The sequence below is a fragment of the Microplitis mediator genome, chromosome 2, assembly GCF_029852145.1.
Source record: "Microplitis mediator isolate UGA2020A chromosome 2, iyMicMedi2.1, whole genome shotgun sequence".
Taxonomy (NCBI): Eukaryota; Metazoa; Arthropoda; class Insecta; order Hymenoptera; family Braconidae; genus Microplitis; species Microplitis mediator.
Genome location: NC_079970.1, coordinates 330,202 through 345,183, shown reverse-complemented (window position 1 = coordinate 345,183; position 14,982 = coordinate 330,202). Strand labels below are relative to the sequence as shown.

Below are 14,982 nucleotides of genomic sequence, written 5' to 3'. Positions count from 1 at the left end.
CAATCTCAGATAACAACTTGATAGCAATATAATTTTATTATACGCGCCAATAAAAGTATTTCTATATATACAATACACAAAAAAAGTCGTAATTTGTTTAAAAGAATCTCTCACGATAAGCGTGAAATTGACGGTAGAAATTATCTGTACGATAAACGAGAGATTGCATCTTGTTGATGTCCTTCAATACCAACATAGTTATCGTGTTGCTTTTAAATTGAATATCGATCGATTGCTCATTGACATCACACTTGCTGTACACATATATACTCTCAAGTCGTAACAATTTGTATTACTCAGGACACTTATTGGTTTCACATTTTTAAATCACGCGTGTCATTTAATTTGTATTTTATGTCGACTAACAAATTTAAATTTTTTGAATAAAAAATTAAATAGTTAAATAAAATTGTAAAAATAACTTGATAAATTGTAGAGACAAATATTTTGAAAATAAAATTAAACGAGTCGCTGAAAGCAATATTATGTTAACTTAAGGGCAATAAAATAAAATAATACAATATCAGAAAAGTACATCGGGCTAATGTGAGATATCAGGGGTTGGCGCCGACTAACAGAAATAATACCATTTTATTTGGAGTAGGCGGTTGTTTGCTTGTACGCTAATAAATGTTTTGTTCATATCACCTATTATGCCTGCATACTTTAGTTTTATTTCTATTCACAACCACACTCGAGCCGTATAAAGAAGCGATAAAAAAAACTAAATACACATAAAACCTTATGGGAAAAAGTAAATAGAGTTAAATAAAAGAAAACAAATATCATTTGGTTGCCAAAATCAGACAACAAGATGAACAATTTGCGATGACGTTTTTCAGATAACCGTAGTCTCAAGACCAAAGAGTAATATACCCAGAAGAGAATCTTGTTCGCTTAAAGTGAGGCGCCTCTACTCTGTCAGCTTTAGACATTTTCTTTTATTCTTATCTCACGTTATTTATCTCTAGCCCCACGTCAAGAAGTAGTGCAAGACAAAGTTCCGTGATACGGCACTCAACCAGCAAACTATTGCGAGAATTATAAATAATCTAGCCAATAAATAATATAGACAGTTTTTTTTATTTTTTTCCTCAACTCTCATTTAATTAAAATTGTAAAAATCATTAGAACATTAATATAAATAAATAAGTAAATATAAATCGTTAGTTGTTTTAATCAGATATAAATTTAATTTGTCACAGGTATTCTCGTCTGACGCAGTGCACGACTTGTGGATTATCTCCTCTTACATTGACTGCATGCCCTCAGGAGATTTTCTTGGGTCGTGTATCTTGACGTGCATAGCACATATATATATACAATAGTATTCTGGCTCTGGACTATGTACTTTGTATACTCCTCTGATGGTCACGCACTCTAGACTGTATGCTATACTCTCTCAACATTACAACCACATCTATCTCATTTTGTGCCGCAAGCAACCTCTATGAACTCTGTTTGATATTAGTAGAGACAAGAGTACACCACATCAGCTCGTAACGAGAAGATTTCCATGAAAGAGATAGAGGGAATATAGTAACATCTCTCACAATAATCACATTCATATACATCAATATTCTATAAGATATCGTTTTGCAGCAGACTACAAGCTCTGTTGGATTATTCTCATAAGCATTTGAGCATCGAAAATTCACAAGAGTTTCAGTGATCGAGCTAGACAATATTACATCGATTCTGCACTACAGTAGATACCCAACGTTTTTACGCCAACGTCCAGTTAGTTAACGGAGTAATGATGATCCTGAACATCCCGAAACTGCCATTAAGAGGCTATAGAAAAAAATGAGTCTATGGGGTAGCAGAATCAGGGGCATTAATTTACGAGCGATGTTTAATTAGATGTTAGACGGACTCAATCGATATCCTTCCTCTGCATGCTCGCCTGTTAATATATTTGGGCTCGTGTAAAGCCGGACAGGTTCCATATTACATCCAGCAGCCCTCGCTCCCGAAACTAAATGTCCTACGCACCGACGTATTTATATCCTGGTTTCTGCCACCGCATGTTCGTAATACGCAGTGTACAGTGAATGTTGTAGTTGTAGGAATACTGCAGTACTATTTGGGCCTGAGGGTAGCAGAACCTCTATCCCTTATTTATGAGGGCTGGTACACCCCCGCCTGAATGCCTGTTCCGACCACGAGTTTCCTCTACGTCTACCTATGCTTCTACCTCTGCCTCTATCCTCACCCTTAACCCCAGCCTCATCCACTTCCTCATACTCTTTTTAACCCCAAAACTCTCACTCTCGACGCTCTCGACGCACCCTCTTAAAACAGGCTTCGCTCAGAGGCCATTTACCCTCCGTTACACCTTTCTCTGTCGAGAATACTCATCCAGCAGATAAGCGTTGTTTAAAGTTACTGCAGACATTTTCCCGCGCACTATAACTTACAATATATATTTTTTAACGCACTTTTATTTTTATATCACACACTATATTTTTACTGCTGCATATAAAATTAAACCAACTTTTTACTCTGTTTTATTTAATTAACTTTTATGTAAATCGTTGCTTTAATTTTTAAATTTAATTATAAATATTTAAATATTTATTTATAAATATGAGTGCGTATATTTACTCATGAATATTTCTTTTTTCTTTTTTTATTTACACTCAAAAAGATTAATCGTTAAAATACAGTTTTACATAACTACTACTCTCTTAACGTATAACAGGGCAGGATATTGCCTATAAATTGCATGTGGAGTTGCTATATATTTGACGGAGAATGTTTATTAATAACGGAAACTCAACGTCAGTGATGTATAATTGTATTACGTATTATTTTAGTGTGCATGTACATATATATTTACAACTCCCATATTTAATATTATCAATATGTAATTAAAAATTTATTATAGACATATTTTATTAATTTTCGGAAAATATTTTATTCTATTTAAAATTTACGTAAAATATTTTTAATTAAGTGAATTTGTAAAAAAAAATAAAATACATAATAAACAATTCTATAAATTACATATAATAAAATCATATATATATATATATATATGATGAGTTTTAATCACCGGTATCCGTTGAAATTGTAAATATAATAAAATGTGAGTGTGAATTTAATTAATGAGTTCTTTTGGAGGTAAATAAAAATTATAAATAATTTTATTTATATATATATAACGTTATATATATATAACGTTTTATTTTAAATTATTAATTTTGAATTTAGCATCTGAGTATTAAAATATTGAAAAAAAAAGTATAATGTATTTGAATAAATCCAATAATTTATCAAGTATGGATCAAAATAATACTTTTTAAATAGAAAAAAAAAAAAAGTAGTTAAGTTTTTATTTCATAACCGCTCATTGTGATACCGCAAAAGCACTTGAAACTCTCTACACCCTCTACTCTACTCATCCATATGAAATTGTTCTCATTTCAACACATGGACAAACTCATTTCGAACGAAGCACTGAATTTCCATAATGTGAATAGGGATACTTTATGTCACTCGTTTGATTGCTCTGCCACAATGAAAAATTATCTTAAAAAAAAAAACCATGATGCTTCGAAATTGCGTACGTTGATGATAAAAATCTGGCAGTAATTTACGTTATATATGTCATGTACATATATCATAAGACATGAGACAGATTTAAATTCTGATGAGATAAAAATTTAACTTTATCTTTATTTTTCTACGATTTGATTTCGGTTCGATAGTTTTACGAGTCCGACTTGTGATTTATTTCATCTAAAGACCACACGACCAATTATTCTAGTAAAGAAATAGAACTGCGGAAAAAGGTTATGAAAAGATCAAGATTAAGACGAGACTCCAGACGAGGATAAGCTCAAATCGATCAGCGATTTATTGTCATGACATTGGGCTATTTCAAAACGATTTACGGATCTCTGAGTAACGTCTACTCTAATTAAATATTTTTTGATTAGATAGGAAAAACTGGAGTACAATGAGATACCTCACAAATTTTACAAAATCGCTTTATACTTTATCCAGGAAAAAAAATTTTTATTCATGAAAATAATTTAAAATCTTAATTTTTTGAAAATTTATCACCTCACATGTTTATTTTCAAGCATTCAGGAACAATGTCTTGACTCGATTCATATGTATAGTATCATATAAACATTTCGAATGTATTTATATATTCTTAATGTGGCGCAATGGCTTGAAAAAAACTTCTTAAGTATTAATCATAAAAATCATCATTTTAAAAAAATTCAAGGTTATTTCTAATACAAGTAAACAGATTTCAATTTTAAAACAGGTTTTATTGAAAATAAAATTCAAGGTTATTAAATCGAAACAAATTTTGTTAGTAAGATACTTAATCTTAGCGTAATAAAATCATAAATCTGGTAGCCAATGTAAGAAAAAATGTTTTTTAATTTTTGTCTGATGCGCAAATTGGTCTTGGACAACATTCAGGGTATGGTTTTGAGTAGTCGTAATCTTGGTAACCGATTCGATCTCTACAATCCCATACACCACATCTGTAAATAAATTTTTTTAGTAAACATTCCTCTAAATTACTCAGAATTCTCAGATTACTCGAAATTGCAGGGTTATTTTTACCAAAAATTATTCACATAGATTCTAATAATAATAATATTTACCCTGATGAAGTCCATGAACCGTCTTCCTGACATGTAAATTCGGCACATCTATCAATCTTCTTGTCGCCGGTCTTGTAAGCTTTGTCTTCACCACTCATACCACCGCAGTCAGCTGATAGCATAAATATTTTGTTAAAAACCACATAATAAATAAAATTTAAAAAAAGAAAAATCGTAACGAAATTATGAATAGAATACTTACCGTGAGCTTCGGCCCACAAACAGACCACGAATGCGCATACAAAGAAAATAACAAAGGATTTCATTTTTATTATTTCTTCTTTTTTTTTTATATATATTTTACAGTAGAGTATAATTCCCAACTGACTCGATAGTGAGACTGATCAATTTTTAGCGAGTGTTGAGGTATTTATATAGTATAAATAATTTATTCATCGTTGATGTCATCATAATAAATTTAATCTTAATTCTAGTCTTCTAGCCATTGTAATTAATTCTATACGCAAGTATACTCTATCAGTGTTAAAAACTTATTAACATACATTGTAAAAATAAAACCAGTAAAAAGAAGTAATCTTAAAGTTTCTAACATTAAATGACTTCCTTAAGAATATTAAGTTCAGTCATGTGACTCACTAAGTAATATTTAAGCCGACAAAAAAAAAATAAACAAATGTACAGACAAATAACTATAATTTTATTACGTAAATTATATCAGCATATTCTTTAAAAGAGAGACTTGCATAATACGAAGCTTACCCAAAAATTCAATTGCAAGCAAGAAAAAGAATTTCATTATTAGGCGAAATTTGGTTTTTAAAAAAAAATTATTTCCAGTTTGAAATAAAAAACAAAATTTAGATACTCTTTTTTATTTTTACGTTTTACGTTTATGTATAAAACTTTACATTTGATCGTTGAAATATTTAAAGACACTAATTATTAATTATTAAATCGTTATAAAAAAAAAGTTTCACTCAAATTTTTAATAATCATTACAAGTGTATTTCTTAACAAACTGATTTTGGACAGCAATCAGGATAAGGTTTTGAATAATCATAATCCCGAGAACCAGCTTGAGGATTTTTGCATCGAAATTCCGGGCATCTGGTACAAAAAGTAAAGAAAATGTATATTTTCAATGACAATTATGACTAAAAATAAAAATAGTTAATATTAATTTGAGGATTAATAAACAAATTTACCCAACAGAAGTCCATCCACCGTCTTCTTGGCATGTATATTCAGTGCACTTGACAACAACTTTTGAACCAGTTGCTACTTTCGTTTCACTCGAAGCATTTTCGAAAGGCGGACAATCGGCTTAAATAAATAAAATAAAATTTGAAATAACGAAATAAAAAAAACCTAATAATGATAAATTAATTTTGCAAATACTTACCATGAGCTTCAATCCACAAGCATGCCACAACAAACACAAATAAAATACCAGTAGTTTTCATTTTAAATCTTCAAAAACTCAAGGGCCTGAGAGGTACTTGAAATTATTTCGGATACTGATTCTTTCTTACCTGTGTCCAGATATTTATAGCCAGCGTATTTCCTATACCTGTACCTATACCCACTCTTACTGGTTTCATCATACTGAATATTTAAGCAAATAGCTCCATGCAAACAATCTACTCTCAGTGTCAACCCGACCTGCTCGGTCTATATCTTATCGTGAAACTATTAAATATAAATTTCAAGTCCACGGGATTTAATTACTAACTTGATAGTGTGTCATATAATAAATTATATGTTTTTTCGGTTGTAAAAATAAATTAATTAACAAAGTTTTGTTAGCCAATATTGACACGAGAAATATTAAGAGACTAATCAAAATAATTACTCATCGTTAATTATTTAGATGTTCACCGTAATTTAAATATTAAATTACTTCTGACATCCTACAGTAAAAAATTTGAATTTTTTTATTTTTGTAGCGGTAAAAAAAATAAAAAAAACCTTTTTGTTTAAAATATTGCCAAATTATTATCATTAATAATAACAACCTAATTTTAATTAAATATGGGCACCAAATTTACTGACGGCTTAAAATCGATGTCACGATTTTTTATTTAGTCGGAATTATTTGGCAATAAAAATATAGATATTAATAGTTATTTAAATTGTTGGGATAAAAATTTACCATTTATTCAAATATTTTGGTAATAAATCATTACATAATTTTTTTTTTTTCACAATTGAGTATTAAATTAGTAATAAAATAATTTTATTTTGGGTTTTATTTTATCCACAGATTGGCTTAGGGCAGCAATAAGGATAAGATTTTGAATAATCATAATCTTGGGTATCGGTTTGATTTTTACAAGTATACACTGCGCACCTACAGGAAAAAAAATTAAATGAATACATTTGGTTAAAAATGAATAACAGAAATTTTAAAGATTTCGTACCCAGTAGAAGTATATGAACCGTCAGGTTGACAAGTATATTGAGCACATCTGTACTCAAGTACAGTACCAGTTGCTACATTTTTTTCTTTTCCAGATAATGATCGGCAGCTTGCTTTATAAGTAATATAAAAATAATAATAATACTAATTGATGAATAATTACTTTACACTACTCACCATTATAACCACATCTATCTCATTTTGTGCCGCAAGCAACCTTTACTCACCATTAGTTTCTTGATATAAACCGCCTACTATTACACAGACACAAAACATATAAAAAGACATCATTAAAAATTTATCGCTATTAAAAATTAAGTGACGAAATTATTTTCTGCACCTGGATATTTATATACATTTTGTTAATACAGAAGTCTGTTGTAATATCAGTAAAGAAAAAAAAGTTATTATTGTTTATTTGTAAAGTGAACATATTGATTTACTGATACCAGACTTTTTTTGTTATCTCTCATCATAATGGATGATAAGTTTTAAAGCTCCAGGCATTTAAATATATGAAGATAAAAAAAATATACACGAAAAATGAATAATAATTATATTTATTCAAATAATCGAAAGTCGTTTTTACAATACTGGCATTTTTAAATTTAATTACGAATTTTGACGTCTGATTGTTGTTGAAATTGCAACATTATTGAGACCTGAGACAGTATTACAATTGAGTAAAAACAAATAAATAATTTATTATAATTCTTTTGAATTATTTGAGACAGAAATAGATCAATTAAATGAAAATATTAATTTTTTTCGGTAGTATTTATAATGTTGTTGCAATCTGCTGATGAAGGGCAACAGTGTGGCCAAGGTAATGAGGAATGGACTGTCTGTGGTTCAAATCCATCGGGACAACGAATTGTAGGGCATCTAATTTGCAAACAGAAAAATAGTTTATGAAAAATAATATTAAAATTATGTTTAAATTTACTCACCCAAGAGCATTATAGGTGTTATTTCCTATACATTCATATGCGACGCAACCGAGATATACTTTGGCATTTTTTGGAACTGTTGCGTTAGTTGGAGCACCCCATAGCGCGTCACAGTCAGCTTTATAAATAAATAATTTCAAATTAATAAAAATAATCATCCAATAGTCGATAAAAATAACAAAATAAATGAATAAATTAAACCTTTATTATTATAAATGACCAACTTACCTCTGTTACCCGGGCATAAACATGCCACGAATGCGCTCACTAAAATAATAGCGATAGTTTTCATTTTGATTACACTTTTAGACAGAATATTAGAACCAGTTAAATCGAATTCGGTTACTGATTGAATTTGAAACTAGTATCGATATTTATACGGAATCTATTGTCCCCCCACCTACACCGGGCATTTAACCGGTGTCATAAAAATTTTAAAATTATATTTATATGAACTTTATGGTTGTGATGCCGTCGACAACAATTATTCTACGTAAACGTGTACCTCTTATCATAAAAGTTTAAAGTATTAAGTCGAAGTTCATTGACTGTTTGAAAAAACATGAGGTCGAAACGTGAAGTCAATAAAATAAATCGACGCAACGGATTTAAACAAATTAAATAAGAAAATTTATTTGTGCTAAATTTACACAAGATTACTTTTTGTGTAATTTAATATTTGTCGATATAAAATGACAACTTTATTTCAAATTAAATTGTAGGCATACAACAGTAAATTCTCACGATGGTAAATTTATTCAGCCGTATAAATTATAATAATTAAAAACGATTATTTTGAATAGTTCAATTAAGATAAAATCGACATTTTAAATTTATCTTGGGATAGATATTTAAGTTTCAATTATAACTTTGTATTTTACTTAAGTAGATAACGATTTTTATAAGTAAACAAATTATTTTTTTTTGGGTTTTTTTACTTAAAACTAATTTTAGATTTTATATATCACTATAATCGTGTTTATTGACCCAAGTCGAGTCGTAAATATCGATGACGGTACCAATAATTTCTATTTCTGTATATTTTTTATAAGTCATAAAAATATATGTACGTCTTAGTCTATTAGTAGTTTATATTACTAAAAAATATTTAAATAAAAATGTACTATTACGTAAAATCCAAAGCATGAAGAATAAACAACTTTCAAGGTTAATATTATAATTGATACGATCTATACTATTGATACATGTGATCTTAAGTTTATCATTATTCTTTGCATGTAAACTTTTCAAGGCAAGACTTGGTAGCTTTTACACGGAGATGCCTCAATATTTATTCTCGCTTGCGTTTTCCTGTATGCGCGAGACCATACTAATTTTTCCAGAATTATATAAACAAATATGTAAGTAAATAAATTAATAAATGATATGTATATACTCTTTATTTCCAGTAGGAAAATTAAGTATTTAAAATTTTTTTTTTCATGCTTTCAACGAAAGTATGCAAGTTTCATAATTACAAATGAATAAAAGTTAAAAATTACCGATTTGTTTTTATTTCAAAAGATTTTGGGTATCTCATTTTATCCAGCTTTTTCCTCTATACATAATCAGCAACAAGTTTTCTGTTTTCTGTCAATTTTCTATGGGTTTTCTATCGATTTTCTATGACAGTAACAAGTTTTCTGTTTTCTGTCAATTTTCTATGGGTTTTCTATCGATTTTCTATGACAGTAACAAGTTTTCTGTTTTCTGTCAATTTTCTATGGGTTTTCTATCGATTTTCTATGATAGTAACAAGTTTTCTGTTTTCTGTCAATTTTCTATGGGTTTTCTATCGATTTTCTATGACAGTAACAAGTTTTCTGTTTTCTATCAATTTTCTATGGGTTTTCTATGGATTTTCTATGACGGCAACAAGATTTCTGTTTTCTGTCAATTTTCTATGGGTTTTCTATGGATTGTCTATGCCAGTAACAAGTTTTCTGTTTTCTGTCAATTTTCTATGGGTTTTCTATCGATTTTCTATGACAGTAACAAGTTTTCTGTTTTCTATCAATTTTCTATGGGTTTTCTATGGATTTTCTATGACGGCAACAAGTTTTCTGTTTTCTGTCAATTTTCTATGGGTTTTCTATGGATTGTCTATGACAGTAACAAGTTTTCTGTTTTCTGTCAATTTTCTATGGGTTTTCTATCGATTTTCTATGACAGTAACAAGTTTTCTGTTTTCTGTCAATTTTCTATGGGTTTTCTATCGATTTTCTATGACAGTAACAAGTTTTCTGTTTTCTGTCAATTTTCTATGGGTTTTCTATCGATTTTCTATGACAGTAACAAGTTTTCTGTTTTCTGTCAATTTTCTATGGGTTTTCTATCGATTTTCTATGATAGTAACAAGTTTTCTGTTTTCTGTCAATTTTCTATGGGTTTTCTATGGATTTTCTATGACGGCAACAAGTTTTCTGTTTTCTGTCAATTTTCTATGGGTTTTCTATGGATTGTCTATGACAGTAACAAGTTTTCTGTTTTCTGTCAATTTTCTATGGGTTTTCTATCGATTTTCTATGACAGTAACAAGTTTTCTGTTTTCTATCAATTTTCTATGGGTTTTCTATGGATTTTCTATGACGGCAACAAGTTTTCTGTTTTCTGTCAATTTTCTATGGGTTTTCTATGGATTGTCTATGACAGTAACAAGTTTTCTGTTTTCTGTCAATTTTCTATGGGTTTTCTATCGATTTTCTATGACAGTAACAAGTTTTCTGTTTTCTGTCAATTTTCTATGGGTTTTCTATCGATTTTCTATGACAGTAACAAGTTTTCTGTTTTCTGTCAATTTTCTATGGGTTTTCTATCGATTTTCTATGACAGTAACAAGTTTTCTGTTTTCTATCAATTTTCTATGGGTTTTCTATGGATTTTCTATGACGGCAACAAGTTTTCTGTTTTCTGTCAATTTTCTATGGGTTTTCTATGGATTGTCTATGACAGTAACAAGTTTTCTGTTTTCTGTCAATTTTCTATGGGTTTTCTATCGATTTTCTATGACAGTAACAAGTTTTCTGTTTTCTATCAATTTTCTATGGGTTTTCTATGGATTTTCTATGACGGCAACAAGTTTTCTGTTTTCTGTCAATTTTCTATGGGTTTTCTATGGATTGTCTATGACAGTAACAAGTTTTCTGTTTTCTGTCAATTTTCTATGGGTTTTCTATCGATTTTCTATGACAGTAACAAGTTTTCTGTTTTCTGTCAATTTTCTATGGGTTTTCTATCGATTTTCTATGACAGTAACAAGTTTTCTGTTTTCTGTCAATTTTCTATGGGTTTTCTATCGATTTTCTATGACAGTAACAAGTTTTCTGTTTTCTGTCAATTTTCTATGGGTTTTCTATCGATTTTCTATGACAGTCACAAGTTTTCTGTTTTCTATCAATTTTCTATGGGTTTTCTATGGATTTTCTATGACGGCAACAAGTTTTCTGTTTTCTGTCAATTTTCTATGGGTTTTCTATGGATTGTCTATGACAGTAACAAGTTTTCTGTTTTCTGTCAATTTTCTATGGGTTTTCTATCGATTTTCTATGACAGTAACAAGTTTTCTGTTTTCTATCAATTTTCTATGGGTTTTCTATGGATTTTCTATGACAGCAACAAGTTTTCTGTTTTCTGTCAATTTTCTGTGGGTTTTCTATCGATTTTCTATGACAGCAACAAGTTTTCTGTTTTCTGTCAATTTTCTATGGGTTTTCTATCGATTTTCTATGACAGCAACAAGTATTCTGTTTTCTGTCAATTTTCTATGGGTTTTCTATCGATTTTCTATGACAGTAACAAGTTTTCTGTTTTCTGTCAATTTTCTATGGGTTTTCTATCGATTTTCTATGACAGTAACAAGTTTTCTGTTTTCTGTCAATTTTCTATGGGTTTTCTATCGATTTTCTGTGACAGTAACAAGTTTTCTGTTTTCTGTCAATTTTCTATGGGTTTTCTATCGATTTTCTATGACAGTAACAAGTTTTCTGTTTTCTGTCAATTTTCTATGGGTTTTCTATCGATTTTCTATGACAGTAACAAGTTTTCTGTTTTCTGTCAATTTTCTATGGGTTTTCTATCGATTTTCTGTGACAGTAACAAGTTTTCTGTTTTCTGTCAATTTTCTATGGGTTTTCTATCGATTTTCTATGACAGTAACAAGTTTTCTGTTTTCTATCAATTTTCTATGGGTTTTCTATGGATTTTCTATGACAGCAACAAGTTTTCTGTTTTCTGTCAATTTTCTATGGGTTTTCTATGGATTGTCTATGACAGTAACAAGTTTTCTGTTTTCTATCAATTTTCTATGGGTTTTCTATGGATTTTCTATGACAGCAACAAGTTTTCTGTTTTCTGTCAATTTTCTATGGGTTTTCTATCGATTTTCTGTGACAGTAACAAGTTTTCTGTTTTCTGTCAATTTTCTATGGGTTTTCTATCGATTTTCTATGACAGTAACAAGTTTTCTGTTTTCTATCAATTTTCTATGGGTTTTCTATGGATTTTCTATAACAGCAACAAGTTTTCTGTTTTCTGTCAATTTTCTATGGGTTTTCTATGGATTGTCTATGACAGTAACAAGTTTTCTGTTTTCTGTCAATTTTCTATGGGTTTTCTATCGATTTTCTGTGACAGTAACAAGTTTTCTGTTTTCTGTCAATTTTCTATGGGTTTTCTATCAATTTTCTATGACATATATTATTAAATTACTCGATAATAATAAATTTAATAAAATTTTATCAACGTAGATAAATTTCTCAGTAAAGATCGACGAAAAAAAAATTTTTAATTTGACAAACAAGAACTATAGTTTTACAATTTTTTTTTTTCCTTTGATGTTTCTATATATACAAATATTATCGAATTTCATATGAATTTGTGATTCATTTTAAAAATTGATCATATACGATATGAGTACTTGTAAACCAAGTTAACGAGAGAATACAAGCATTCAATTATCATCATTATCAGTTATCAACATCATCATTCACGAGAATAATATTCTCATTCATGTAATTGATCGTATGATCAATTAGACATGCTAACAATACCGTGAAATGATGATCATATTTCTGCAAACGAAAATTCTGGTTGGAAAATATAAAATATAAAATATAAATTTTTTCTGTCTAACAATGCCCATTATAGATATAAACAAAGCCATTAATTGAAATATAGAATCCAGAACATAAAAATATAAATAAAATAAAATAAATGTTGGGATGCCGGAAGCCTTTAATTGTTCATTAACAATAGTTTCCGCTGGTAATACCCACCGCATTGTATTTCAACGGAGTATTAAGCAAATAACCGGGCTGATGACTACGTATCACGGGAATGATATTTAGTAGAAATAATATAATAGCGAAGCTCGAGTTGTAAAAGCATATGTATCGCGTCAGAGCAGCTAAATCACTTGTTCCGGAGCGGAGGTAAAAACGGCGACACGAGGGGCGCAATGTGCTTGGGTTGTTTTTGGTAATTGGCTGGATCGTGCCGGGCATACTAATACATTTATATCGTTGCGTAGACTGTCCAAATGATGAGCATGAGCGTCCCCGCCCCAAGTATAAATTCATTAATTTGAATCTCACAACAAAATCCAATTGGTACATCAAACCTCTTATTTTGGCGAACGAACGAGACCTGAACGTGAATAGTATCAAATTTACATAGAAATAACGCCATTGGATCATTAATGTTCATTTAATTATGCTAATAATAACATATATATCTATACCACGTTCATTAATTAATTTAAATCACAAGACTTTATGCTTGATTATTATTGTTAGAAAAATTATATACAACGGAGCAATTGTCATCATAAATATAAAATAGCTAGTTGCTTAATTCAGAGTCCAAGTTGTTGGAGACCAACAAGAAACCCAAGAGTCTAGGCAAGATTGTTGAGCAAAGTATTTTTATCTCTTATAGTTGATTGTACGGTACACGCATCCCCGTGGGCAACAAAACACGAAAGAAGAGACAAGAGAAGCACGTGTGTGCGTGAGACACATGGCAAAAGCTTGAAAACGAGAATGCTGGTGTTGACTCTTAGACTCATTGGTAGTCTGAGTGCAACCCCTAGGTTACTGTCTAGGTGTGGTTGGAGGTCGTGTGGATCGCGTAACGAGTTGGTTGGTGCCGCCGCGGGGCTTAAAAGCACCCATGCCAAGAATATATCTCGTTTGCCCCGGGAAATGAAAAATATAATGGTCGCCGGCGAGTGAGGTATCTTGTATGCTTGCTCTACGCTCTACTTCTTTCACTCGGAGTACTCTAGTGAGTTCTTCGGCTCCGGAGTAGAGCTTAGAGTAGAGAGTTCCTTGGCATATGAAAAGTGCATAACGTTTGACTGGATGATTGCAATAACTCTATAGCCCTCGGTTAAATATTATACACATTGGTTGCAACTACTTTGCATGATATCTAATCGCGATAATTGAAAAGCTTTTTCATCCTCTTTTTCCATTTATTTTTTCTTGGCCTTTTATCAACTTTATTTTTCACCAACACACTTTTTAGATCAAAGAAATTCTGCATAAATTCATGTGTACTTCCCAACACATACCCACACACAGATTGCTCGGAAAATGCTGGCAGATAAGTTGATATAACAAAATAGAACGGAAAAAGCATCCAGTGGTGACAAAACTCGTTGATACTAAGCTTGTTTTGTGAAAAAGTTTTCTCATGAAATCGACAAATAAGATGGGATAGGATGCCGTACAGTTCCACACTGAATACCAATGTATATAACACTAAAAACAAGATCCGATGATACTTTTCACAAGCTCATCTAATTCTTATACGCCCGTGCACGAGCTTGTTTAACAATTTTTATTTTTTTCTTGCAATAAAATTCTTCAAAGAAAGTACATGTGTATAAAGATTCGTGGTGTCGAGTTTTTACAACAAACTTTTCGCTTTCGCTTGTTTTTTTTTTTTTTCTTGTTTTTTTTTTGGTCTTCATGAATGATGAAAGCTTCACAATGTGACCGAAAAGAAGTTATAAAAAAAG

At 30.3% G+C, this 14,982-nt stretch overlaps 2 long non-coding RNA genes across 2 annotated transcripts in view; both read right to left on the bottom strand.

The window, feature by feature from the left end:
* LOC130678536 (uncharacterized) overlaps nt 1–14,982 on the bottom strand; it is a 120,638-nt gene that overhangs the window by 86,153 nt on the left and 19,503 nt on the right. The gene's annotated exons all lie outside the window — the stretch shown is intronic.
* On the bottom strand, nt 6,915–8,659 carry LOC130678535 (uncharacterized). Its single transcript, XR_008991834.1, has 5 exons — nt 8,190–8,659; nt 7,962–8,079; nt 7,189–7,896; nt 7,013–7,124; nt 6,915–6,942 (listed from the first exon to the last, which is right to left on the bottom strand). It is a non-coding gene; the product is annotated as an uncharacterized LOC130678535 (long non-coding RNA).